Raw genomic sequence first — 11,767 nt, forward strand, 5'->3', positions numbered from 1 at the left:
CGTAGCGCAGTAAGCCACCTTGCTGCGCTGCATGAAAAGGCAGGAATGCATCAAATATAACATGATACGGTGCATTTCTGTCCAATCCTCACTGGTGAACAATGTGCTGCCTAGCACCAATGCAGGCAACATTGCATCATTGTGCAAGGGTTCTTGTGTTGCAGGTAGGATTGTTTTTGTGCAGGAAGTGGTGTTTTACTGCACAAAAACTATTCTCAGATGCATTTTCCTCTTTTTAAGTGTGCCTCAGAATACAGCGGACTAATAAAGATGACACAAGGAGAAACAAAAATATTTCTCCTCAGTGCACCACCCCTAGGAAGGCGTAACCTTTTGACGCACTCCCAGGTTTACCAGTGTTGGCAAATTTGGGAATGCACCATAATCCTTGGGTGAATCCATGGGTGGATGCATTGGAACACCCATGCTACATCCAAGGAACACCTCCCTGGTGCAAAGAAATGCAAGGCAGCGATTTGCGCTGTCTTGCGTTACTCCATATTTATCAAGCCACTCAGTGTACTCTAGGTGGTATTGCGTGACTTGAAAAATCTCACTTAGGTTTTGCGTTGCTCCTGCACCTCCTTGCATAGCGCAAGGGTGACATGAACAATTTGCCCCTAGATGTCTAAACCTTGAGGCAACTGGAATTGCCCACTCGATTCAGTGTTTGTAGGCCAACAAAATGTATTTTCAAGTGTAACTTTAGTGTTCACCACCTCCGGTACCTGCACTTGAGGCTTAGCATTAGGTTTCAGTATCTCTCGAAGCATCCTTTGATGAGGCCATCCTATTACTTTATCTCTCTTACAAGATGCACATACTTTCCACAGTAAAAAAAAATCCTTTATATCTGTATACATGCCCCAGAATAGCCCAGCATCTTGATTGGAGTTCTACCATATTCACCAAGTGTAATATCCGAAGGTTTTAATTTAATTTTCCTCCAAAACATTCAACAAACTTTCTTTTTGCTATATGAACACAAATCAAATTTCCTGTTTAACAACACTCCATCAATCAAAATCAGTTGGATGGTCACTTTCCACTACCTTATCGCAAACTTTCTTCACTAAGCGTTTTCTTTTTGTATTTTGATGTATATTAATTAATATAACCTTGTTTTAACAACCATTATACAGTGCATGCATGGCAGAGTATTCCTTTGAATTCACTCCATGGGCATTTTTTCCACACCGAAAACATTGGTCTTTATTAAACCTTCCTTCTTTGTCAGTATATATTCACTCCTATTTTGCCATCAACTTCTTTTTCACCACATACACTTAATCACCCTCGACACGCTGCTTTGCTTTCTTATCACGATCATATTCAACTTCACCCAACATATGTTCTCTTCTTCAAGTAACTAAAATAATTTCAACAAGTGGAGGTTAATCTTTTAACCACAGTTCTACCCTAATTTGGTCACTGGTCCTTTTATTAGTTGTAGCTTCATATTTGCATAAGGCAGCCAGTTTCCTTGTAACATAGTCATTCACTGACTCGTCCTCTCCCCGACTTCTTAATTCTAAGTGATAACTCTCCAGAATGATACTTATGCATGAAAAATAGTCTTAAGTAAATGTCGTAATACAAACTTCCTACTAATTTATGGTTATTCCCTCTTAATGACTCCGTTCAAAGAATTAGTTCTCCAATACCTGATGTCCTTCAGCACCCAGATAGTGCGACACCACAAATACTTCTTTTTTTGCACTTAGGGGTATATTTATGGGATTGTAACGTGCGCACCAAGTCACCTTGCTGCACTGTGCTGCGTTACAAGGGAAGGGCAGGAATGCACCATATTTACCTCAATATGGCGCATTCCTGTCCTTTCTCCTGTGCTGGTGCACGATGGGCTGCCTAGCGCCAACACATGCACCCTAGCTCCATGATCCAAGGGTACCTGCATTACATGCAGGATTGTTTTTTGCACGAAGGGGCAACTCCCAGCACAAAAATAATCCTAAGGGGCATATTCCTCTTTCTACGTGTGCTGCAGAAAAAGAAAGTAACAAGGAGAAATAAAGATATTTGTCCTCGTTACGCTTGCCGTGAGAAGGCGTATCTTTTCGACACATTCCCAGGTCTACCACTTTTGGAAAATCTGGGAATGAGTCAAAAGCCACGCAACGCCCATGGAATGCCTTCCCAGACCAGAGTAGCTGCATTGCGTAACTCCAGATTTATGAATCCACTCAGAGCCATGCAAAGTGGCCTTGTGTGGCTTCATAAATCTCATTTTTGAGTTGCATCACTGTTGCATCATGTTGCATCATGTTGCATCATGCAAGAGCGATGCAACTGGGCTCATAAATACGGCCCTTAGTTTGTGCCACTTCCTACCCTACTTTGTAAATATAGCCTCTAATTGCTCCATCTAATCTCAGTTCACCTGGCAATGTCAAAAGAAGGGAGATGGAGTTACATTCTTCTTTGAGGATGTAAGTTAAATATTTTAAAGGACAATGGTAACAATTTCTCCTACACTAGTTATTTTTATTTTGTGCCCTATAATCTACTTCATTTTCTTTTTTGATGTGAACCCACCTAGATGTATCAACTGAGCTGGACATTTTTTACCTCCATGTACTAAATATACTTCTTCAGTCAAAGCTATCCTGAAAGTGCATTCATAACAAGTTACCTCAATGTCCACTTCCACATGTGATTCTATGGCTGCCATCACAGGACTGTAGTACAAGGTGTAGGGAGCCACCCGGCTTCATACACAGAGTATACATTATGTCGCATGCAGCCCTACAGCTGGGTGTGGTCAAGGGTTCAAATAAAGGGGTGATTGACCGCTAGTGGTTACTCTCAACCTGATATACTCTGTAAGGGTGAGTACTCAGGGGAGCGATTAAAGAGCAGAGGGCCAGCATCTGTCCCAATCTTTCTGATACAGAAATCTTCCATCAGATTCCTCACCTTTTGACTACTTCACCAGGCATCAGACTAGATCTGGGACTTTTTTCAGCAAGTGCCCCAGCGCCTTTCTAGGTGGCACCGGCAGTTACGTGTGAACATGGTTACGCGCTGGATATGACATGTATATGCCACTTTATAGTACTACCCATCCACATTGACTTTAGTTCCTTTCTTTCTGCGCCCACAGATGGAGATTGGAGCTACCGTTCATCTCATCAAAACTTTAAATTGTCAAAAATCTTCAATGTGCAAGGGAATTATTCCACCTCCCAAGTCTACAGTGTTAAACCCTCTGGGGAATGTTGCAAACAAATGTCTGTAACTGGCCCACATGTGGTTTGCCAGTGGTGCCTAGGGTTGGATCATCCCTTTAAAGCCTGCAGTGATCGCGCCATGATGCACCTCAAGGCCATTTAAGATGACTCTAAGGTTGCAGTGACAGATGGCCTTCTACCACCTGTTGATCAAGCAGGCCAGATGGTGTATGCAGGCTCTGCAGTGGGATATGAAGTCCCCGTGGGCAGAACAACGGGGGATTTTTTGATCTGGTCCAGATTTAGGAGGAGACTGCAAAAGACCTGCAGTGGTGGCTGTGGGATGGCGATTGGGTCTGCAACAGACCCCACTCCTTGCCCCACCCATATCTCACAGCAGTGACTAATGCATCACATCTGAGTAGGAGAAGCCATCTGGAGAGGTTGAGATCAGAGGCATCTGGTCCAGCTCCATATCAACCTTTTGGAGTTGAGAGTAATCTCCTTGGCATTGAAAGCTTTCCTGCCCTCCATCAAAGGGAAGCTAGTGCAGTTGCCCACGGACAGCACCACCACCATGTAGTATTGCTACAAGCAGGGCGCAGTGGGGCCGTGGACCCGTTGCCAGGAGGCTTTGCATCTTTGGATGTGGCTAGATTACCAAGGGATTTTTCTGGTGACACACCACTTGGCAAGTTCCTTGAATGAAAGAGCAGATAAATTAAGCATTTGATGCCTTGCAGATCAAGAATACCAGTTACATCAACAGGTGGTGCAAGGTCTTTTCCACAAATTGAAAGAACCCTGGCTCGATCTCTTTGTCCCTGCTGAGAACGCACAATGTCATCTTTTTTGTGCATTGGAGTTTCCAAGACGTGTCTCGCTTGGAGACACATTCCGTGTAAGAACTCGGAACCCCTGTAAGCCTTTCTGCCAATACCTCTCCTGCCCTCTGTTTGGAAGAATAACTGAACCAACCAGGCCAAAGTCATTTCAGTGGCTTTGGATTTGACACAAAGATGATGGTATCCCAAACTCTCGGGCATAAGCATCTGTCCTCTGATGAGGCTGCCTGTTCCGCAAGATCTCCTGTTGCAAAAGGGCAGGGTCCTGCACCTGGGCCTGTGCAACCTCCGCCTCCACCTCTATGCTTGGAGATTGAGCTGAGACAGCTGAGTGCTTTCAACCTTCCTCCAGAAGTGATTCATGTCATCTTGACAGCCAGGCGTCCCTCGAACCAAATGTGTATAATACTTCCGTTGGGATAAATTTGCGGCCTGGTGCGCTTCCAAACCGATTGACCCCTTCCATACCAAGCTGTCAAAGTTTTGTTGCTTATGTTCTACCTAGCCTGACAGGGCCCTGCTTTGGGCACTGTTAAATACTTGTCATCTCTTTTATCCTTTCTACTGTTGTTGGACTAGCCTTCGTTATTGGTCTCCTGTAATGCAGTTCTTCAGAGGATTACAACATACGTTTCCTCCTTGTATCATATACCTCAATGGTATTTAAATTCGGTCCTCCCATTCCCCATGTATATGACTTTTGATCCCATCCCACAGTTGTCCTCTCACACCCTTATAAAGCAGAGCAGGCCATAAGAAAATAATAAAGAAATATGAAATCAAAGAATGCTATTATTATTATGCCTCTAGAACTGAAGGCATAACATTTCTCCGGGGAGATCTTTCAATAGTTAGATCTCTCACAAACCCCCCACCCTCCAACCTTCTCCCCTCACCCTCAGTAGCTCGTTGTAACGGCTTGGAAAAATCTTTCCTGGAAAAGATCACCAAGATTTACATCATTTGATCCAAAAGTAGTAGGGATCCCAAATGGCCCAACACCTCTTGACAAATTAAGTCCATTAAGGAGCATCTCACATCCTTTCTACCTATTAGTGGAGAAGATCTTATGTTATAAGGTAAAATCAGGCTCTCTGCTGTACCCTTCACGATTGCATGCGCTGAAACAAGGGATGAGCGAGATCTTTCCTGTACTATTAGATCTGCTCAACCTATCTTCAAGAAGTGGGACAGTACTGCCCTTCTGGAAACATGTAGTGGTAAAACCTTTATAGAAAAAATGCACCTTAAACCCACTGCAACTGGAAAAGGATAGACCTATCTCCCTGCTACCCATTGCTGGAAATATGCTGGAAAAACATGTGAATCAATGTCTAACATGGTTCCTCAAAGCTAACAAGATCCTTTATTCTTCACAAATGGGCTTCAGACCCTAACTTAGCACTGTGACTGCCCTTCTCATAGTAGCAGAAGAATCAAAAAAGATCTTGGACCAAGGGGATTCGGCTCGTGTCATACTACTGGACCCAAGTGCAACATTTGACACCATAGCCCATCCAACTCTCAGACAGAGATGGAAGAGCGCAAGAATAAGCAGTATTGCATTGGACTGGCTCTCCTCATTTTTAGAATCTAGTAGTCAAGTGTGTGACAAACCTTTCTATTCAGAGGTTTTTCCTCTGAAATATGGAGACCCCGAGGGCTCTTCTTTGAGCCCCAACATTTTACCTTTCATGTATGCCTACTGGCTGACATAGTCCAAACATTCAGCCTCTCAATTGCCAATTATGTGGACGATACAAAACTTGTATTGTCTCTTACCCCGGAAAAGATGGCAAAAGGACCCTGCGTAAAGGAAGTGGTTGACTGAATTGCACACTGCTGCCTTAACCTTGACAAAACCAAAGTTATGGTGGTGGGTAACAATTGTAATACATGGTCTCTAACAAGCTCGCCAGAATCCCTAGGAAGTGCACCCTCTTCCAAATTTTCCATGGGAAAAAAAGCCTTGGCATCTGGCTTGACAGCTCACTTACTTTTGACATCCACGCCAGGAAAGTTGCAGCAAACTATTATAGTATAATTAGGATGCTGAGGAAAATATTAGATCTCCTTCAGTTTTCCACCAGAAGGCTTATTGAACAAACACTTGTCCTCTCCAGACTTGATTATGGAACCTCTCAGTACTTGGGTTCTCCACAATATGACTGCAAACAGTACACAGTACAAAATGCTGCTTCACGTTTACAACTAAAAGTCCATAGGCACCAGTCTCTAGCGCTTTGACCTCACTCCATTGGCTGCCAATTGAGCAGAGAATACAATTCAAAGCCCTCTGCATAGCTAATAGGATCTACCACAAAAGAGGCCCCCTATTACAGCCATATACTCCAGCAGGGTGTTAAGGTTTGCCCATGTATTGCAATTTTCAATCCCTAGAATTCACAAAGCAAGGGCTGGCAGCAGGTCTTTTTCATATCTTGCCCAAAGTTATGGAACTCTCTCCCAGTTGGGATTCGCAATAGCCAAGATGAAGTTAGTTTCATGAAGCACCGAAGGGCATGGCTGTTTGTAAAATAGACTACCTGGATTTAGCCAGATAGATAGTTCCACAGATTAATTGTTTTTATTCAAGCTGGAAGCCCCCGGGTAAGCCATGCACTCTATAAGTCACCCATAATAGAATAGACTCCTTAACCGCAAGACAATTTTTCTTGTTGCTATAGTATCAGTGTGGTGGGTCAGCAAGCTACAGGCCCTTTTGTTAACTTGCCTTATACTGTTTTCTACCCCAACAAGCCAGTCTTTCGGACACAAGCTTTCTTCCGAAGGTGGCAACTCCTTTTCATGTTGGTCAGACCAACACCCTTTGGGTGTTCTTTGCGCCACCTCTCCCCTGTAAGGAAGTGGAAAGGCTTCACTGTTCGGATCTGGAAAGAGACCTCAGCTTCTATATCAATCAGACTAGAGACCACTGGATGGACAATCAGCTCTTTATAGGGTTCACAGGAGAGGAGAAAGGAAAAACTGTGCAGAAAAGGATCATCTTGCGCTAGATCATGCCCTGAATTAAGATCTGCTATGTATTTGCCAAAAAGCAGCTGCCCGAGGACCAGAGCCAAGGCTGCTACCACTGAGTTCAACCAAGGGGGGTGCCCATTCTAGATATTTGTGAAGCCACAAGGCACTATTGTCTAGACAGCCAGGTCTGCAGAGATGGTCCTTCAGGACTATCTGGTTTGAGCCCCTAGCAGGTGTTGCTTGGGTATCTATTGAAAAGGTGATGAATCTGCAGTTAGAAGTCTCTATGAGAAGAATAGTTACTTCCCTTCGGTAACATTCTTTCTGATAGAAATCTTATCCAACCGCAGACTCCCTACCAACCCTCCCACCTCCCCATTCTATATAATGGTCTCTTCACATATAAAGATCCCAATCTAGGAATCTGCACACTGGTCATGACCAATTTATTTGGCTCTGTGTCTGTGGAAGTAACAAGAAAGCAACTGTTGTCAGCAGGCATGGATGACGCTTAAATAGGTCTGCATACATCACATCTGGATCGGAACGACGTTGACAGAGCCACTAGCGTACTGCTGAAAACAATTCTGGATCCTGTCTGATGCGAGGGTAAGTAATCAAATGGTGAGGAATCTGCAGTTAGACAATCTAGATGGGGGCGTGGCTAGCGCCCGAAGAAGATGGCGGCTGCTCCGTAGCTCTCCCGGGAAGCCAGAGACGGAGATGGCCCTGATGCGATAACTGCTGCAAGTGAAGACACGGAAATGCAGGAATAATCGTCGGAAGCTGTGAGGCTTCGAAGGAGCTGTTTATTTCACGTTTGGTGAGCTGCAGACAAATGTATTTTATCCGCGCGCTGTGAAACGGTCCTGCTGTTGTAGCGGCCGCCATCTTAGATTTCACCCGCAGACTAATTTTCCTCAGCGCGACGTTTGCAGTGTGCCACACTCCTCGAATATTTTGTAATATGGGGATAAGACTCTTCTTCTGCATATGCCACTTGACAAATACTGCTATTTAAGTGTGTGCCACGTCTCTATTTGCCTTTCTTCATGAGGTAACAACAACTCTCTGTAACCTATCCCAGATAACCTCAGCTACCTTAACGAAGTTTGTGCTTGTTGCTTATCCTCATCACAGTCCAAACAGCGCACCTTCGCTTCCAAGCATTCACAATATTTGAAAGCGGCTATTATGTTGAGAGCATCTTTTGAACTTCCCTTAACGTTACTGGTTATCCATATCTCAGCGCTCATATAATTATTTCTTTACACTATACCAAGGAGTTTGTTACTAAGGCATTGTGACTTGGTATTTCACGAGTGCTGTTTTTACAAGAGCATTTCTGCTTTGATACATGGGACGTATAACTAGAGATCCCTCTCAATCAAGGTCCTCTACGTGCAAATTTTTGCTTCGTACCAGCTCTCGTTTTGACTGTCTTTACAAGGAGGACTCCGCAAACACTTTGCCTAAAGGCGCTTCGGCACCCGCAACCACTACACCCTCTGGCGTTACTAAAGTGCCGGGGAAACGGTTGAAGAAGGATCCTCCTTCTCCTCCCCCAAGCTCCCTACTTCAGTCACAATCGACTTATTGCTGGAGGTTGATCCGGGCCTTACGTCCGTTTGTTGAGGAAACTAACTCTATGATACAAATTCTTGCTGATAGATGGTCAAACCTGGAAGAGCGCGTCACTACAATGGAACAGAATATGGATTCTCTAAACTCCTCTATATCCAAAGTAGACTCCTTATCCTCTCAGGTGTCAGCGCTACACAAGCAACTTGAAAATTTAGAAAACAGGAACAGAAGAAATAATCTCCACATTTATGGGCTGCCTGAGGGGGTAGAAGGGTCAGACCCCATTACCTTCTTTAAATCCTTCATTCCAAAAATTCTCAATTTGCCAGATGGTACTCAGCGTCTTCTTCTGCAATGAAAAAACCGAGAGGAGTAATTTTATACTTTTTGGAGTATACTGACTTGGTCAAGATATTATCTGCAGCTAGGGCATTAAATCGCATTACATGGTCAGGCAACTCCTTATTCTTCTCCCAAGATTATGCCAAGCTAACTGCGGATCGACACAAGGAGTTCCTAGCATTGAGACCGCAACTTCACTCAATAGGTGCCAGATATGGCTCTTTCATCCCCGTTTGTTTAAAGTGACCATCAACAACAAAACTACCACCTATGAGGAACCAGTAAAATTGAAGAGCTTCCTCTATTCTTTTCACGCCGAATCTATAGATATCTCTTCATCACATTAAATAAGGCGCTGTTGATTCTCAAACGCATCTAGTTTTGTTTATCGCTTTTAATCCGTTATTGTTCTGCATGCGTGATTGTTACTTAATATTACTTCAAGTTTTCATTGATGTTTTTTGATTATGTAACTAATTCTTTTTCTCCTCACAGGTTATGTCTCCGTGTCATATTTCCCTTATGTTTCATCATCCGTTGGTACTGTTCTCCTTCCCGCCTTCCTGTGTAAAGTTCGGACGAGTCATTGTTCCGTGTGGCCTCACACCCCCCAACCTTTCATAAGTCTCTCGATTTACTCATTCTCTTTCGCAATGCGCTTAGTCTCTCATATCTTTCTTTTTCTTTCATAGCTATATTTCAACTTCCTAGCATCTCAGCATTACTCTTATTTCATATCTTTCTTTCACATTTCATATGTTTGTTCGCTTCAATCATTCTTCCTTTCTCTTTTCTTTCTCATTTCATTTGATTCAAAGTATATGTGGTTGGTTTGTTACTTGGTATATTTTATGTAAACCAGAGATTCCTTATGATTGGTGCTTATTTTGTGCACCAATCATGTATATCTACATCTTTGTTTTGTGTCTTTAAAACTTGTTTCATGGAATGTCAGGGGTTTGCATTCACCTATTAAAAGACAGAGGGTTCTGACTCACCTAGCCAAACTGGGGGCAGACATCGCTTGCATAGAGGAGTCTCACTTAACGGCTGAAGAATCTATAAAATTAAAGAGAGGTTGGGTGGGTGAGGCTTTTTTCTCTCCGTGCGATGGCAAACGTAACGGAGTTCTCACTCTATGTCGCAAATCACTTCCTATCAAATTGTTATCGCAATGTGCAGATCAAGATGGTAGATGGTTATTTGTTAAATTGTTGGTGGGTAATGCTCCGATTTCTTTATTGAATATTTATACACCCACAGCTGGAGATTCCTCTTTCTGGACCTCCCTGGCCCAACAAATTACACAATGTTTTGATGATAATTTTATCCTTACAGGTGATTGTAACCAAACCCATGACCCTTTTTAGGTCTCGCCTGACCCAGCGCATGCGCTGGTCTGGCGAGACTTTTTGAGAGGGCTCCAAAAAGTGCTACCAGGCCAGCCTAGAGCTACAGTGCATGTGCGCGGGTGCGCGCACCGCGATTGACGCGATTACTTGCCGCTTGTTTTACATGTTGTACAGAAAAGCATGTACAAAAAATATTTTTAGAACATTCTAATTTCTACACCCTCGATTTCCCTTGAAATGAAATGCTTTCTGTGGATTTGAAATGCAGCGATGAAGGTTGTTCAGTTTAAAAATAACAAACCTTAGCTTAGTAATGGATTGTTTGTTTGGAGAGGCAAGATGGCGGTCGCATTAGACCGTAGTGCACACAGAGCACACTGAGTACTGAGAGCTATGGATTAAGGATTTCTGCGCCAGGCAAATTGGGATGAATTCTGCAGTTTGTGAACGCAACTTAGAGTCACATTCCCCCCCAAGGCAAGTGGGGACTACCTCCGATTACTAGGAGCAGTAATCGGACTGTCAGTTCTCCGACATTTCTTATGGACTATCGCTGGAAGTGTCCAAGCTCGCCAAGAAGGCTCCTACCTGCCGGAGGCATCCAGCGCGGGAATCGGCTGTAGTGATACGTTCGGGACTGTCGGGCCCTCAGAGATGGGTCCAAAGACCGCGGCGGGGGCCCCAAAGGGATGAGCGACCAAACGGGCACCTGGAGTGATGGCGGCATTGGGAGAAGCCTCGGCCGCATCTCTGGGGGATTCATTTGCCCAAACGCCTGTGCAAACTCCACGGCGGGCGCGCCGTGGGACGGCGGCAGATTTGGTCTCCAAAAAGAAGGCAAGAGGCGGAGTAATGCAGAAGGGACGTCCGGCCGGCCCTACGGTGGCTGATTTGTGGAGAGGCCCTGCCGGAGGAGTAGTTCCGGGTTGTGAGGGGAAGCCCAGGAGCAAAACTCGCGTCGATGCAGCGGTGAGGGCAGTACATGCCGGACGAGATCCTCCCCTGCAGGAATCAGCTCAGCCAGAGCAGAGCGGACTGTCTGAGGCGGTGAAAGGTCAGAATGATCTGATAATCAACATGGAAGGTAGGCCCGGGGGTGCCTCACCCCAAACACTGATTTTGAAATCATTGACAGACACTTTAACAGGGCAATTGGACGGGGGGCTCCCAACCGGCCTAGAAATTGTAGCCACAGGCAGGAGGGGAGATGGTATACAAGCAGATGAACATTGCACTCCTCCTCCGCAACTTCAGGAGCCACTACTCAAGGATAATTTTAATCCAGAATGTGCAACTTACTCTAGCCAGGTTCTGGATAGTGGCGACCAGACCGAGATGGATAAGGAACCCAGTGACTTTTTTTTTCGGTATCAGATGTGGATGATGACGAGTGGTCTGAGGATTCCTCCGCAGATTTTACAGATCCAAGCTATAGCGATGTAGAAGAGGCAGGTGGTGCTAAATGTAAAAC

This window comes from Triturus cristatus, chromosome 2_2, assembly GCF_964204655.1.
Source record: "Triturus cristatus chromosome 2_2, aTriCri1.1, whole genome shotgun sequence".
NCBI lineage: Eukaryota > Metazoa > Chordata > Amphibia > Caudata > Salamandridae > Triturus > Triturus cristatus.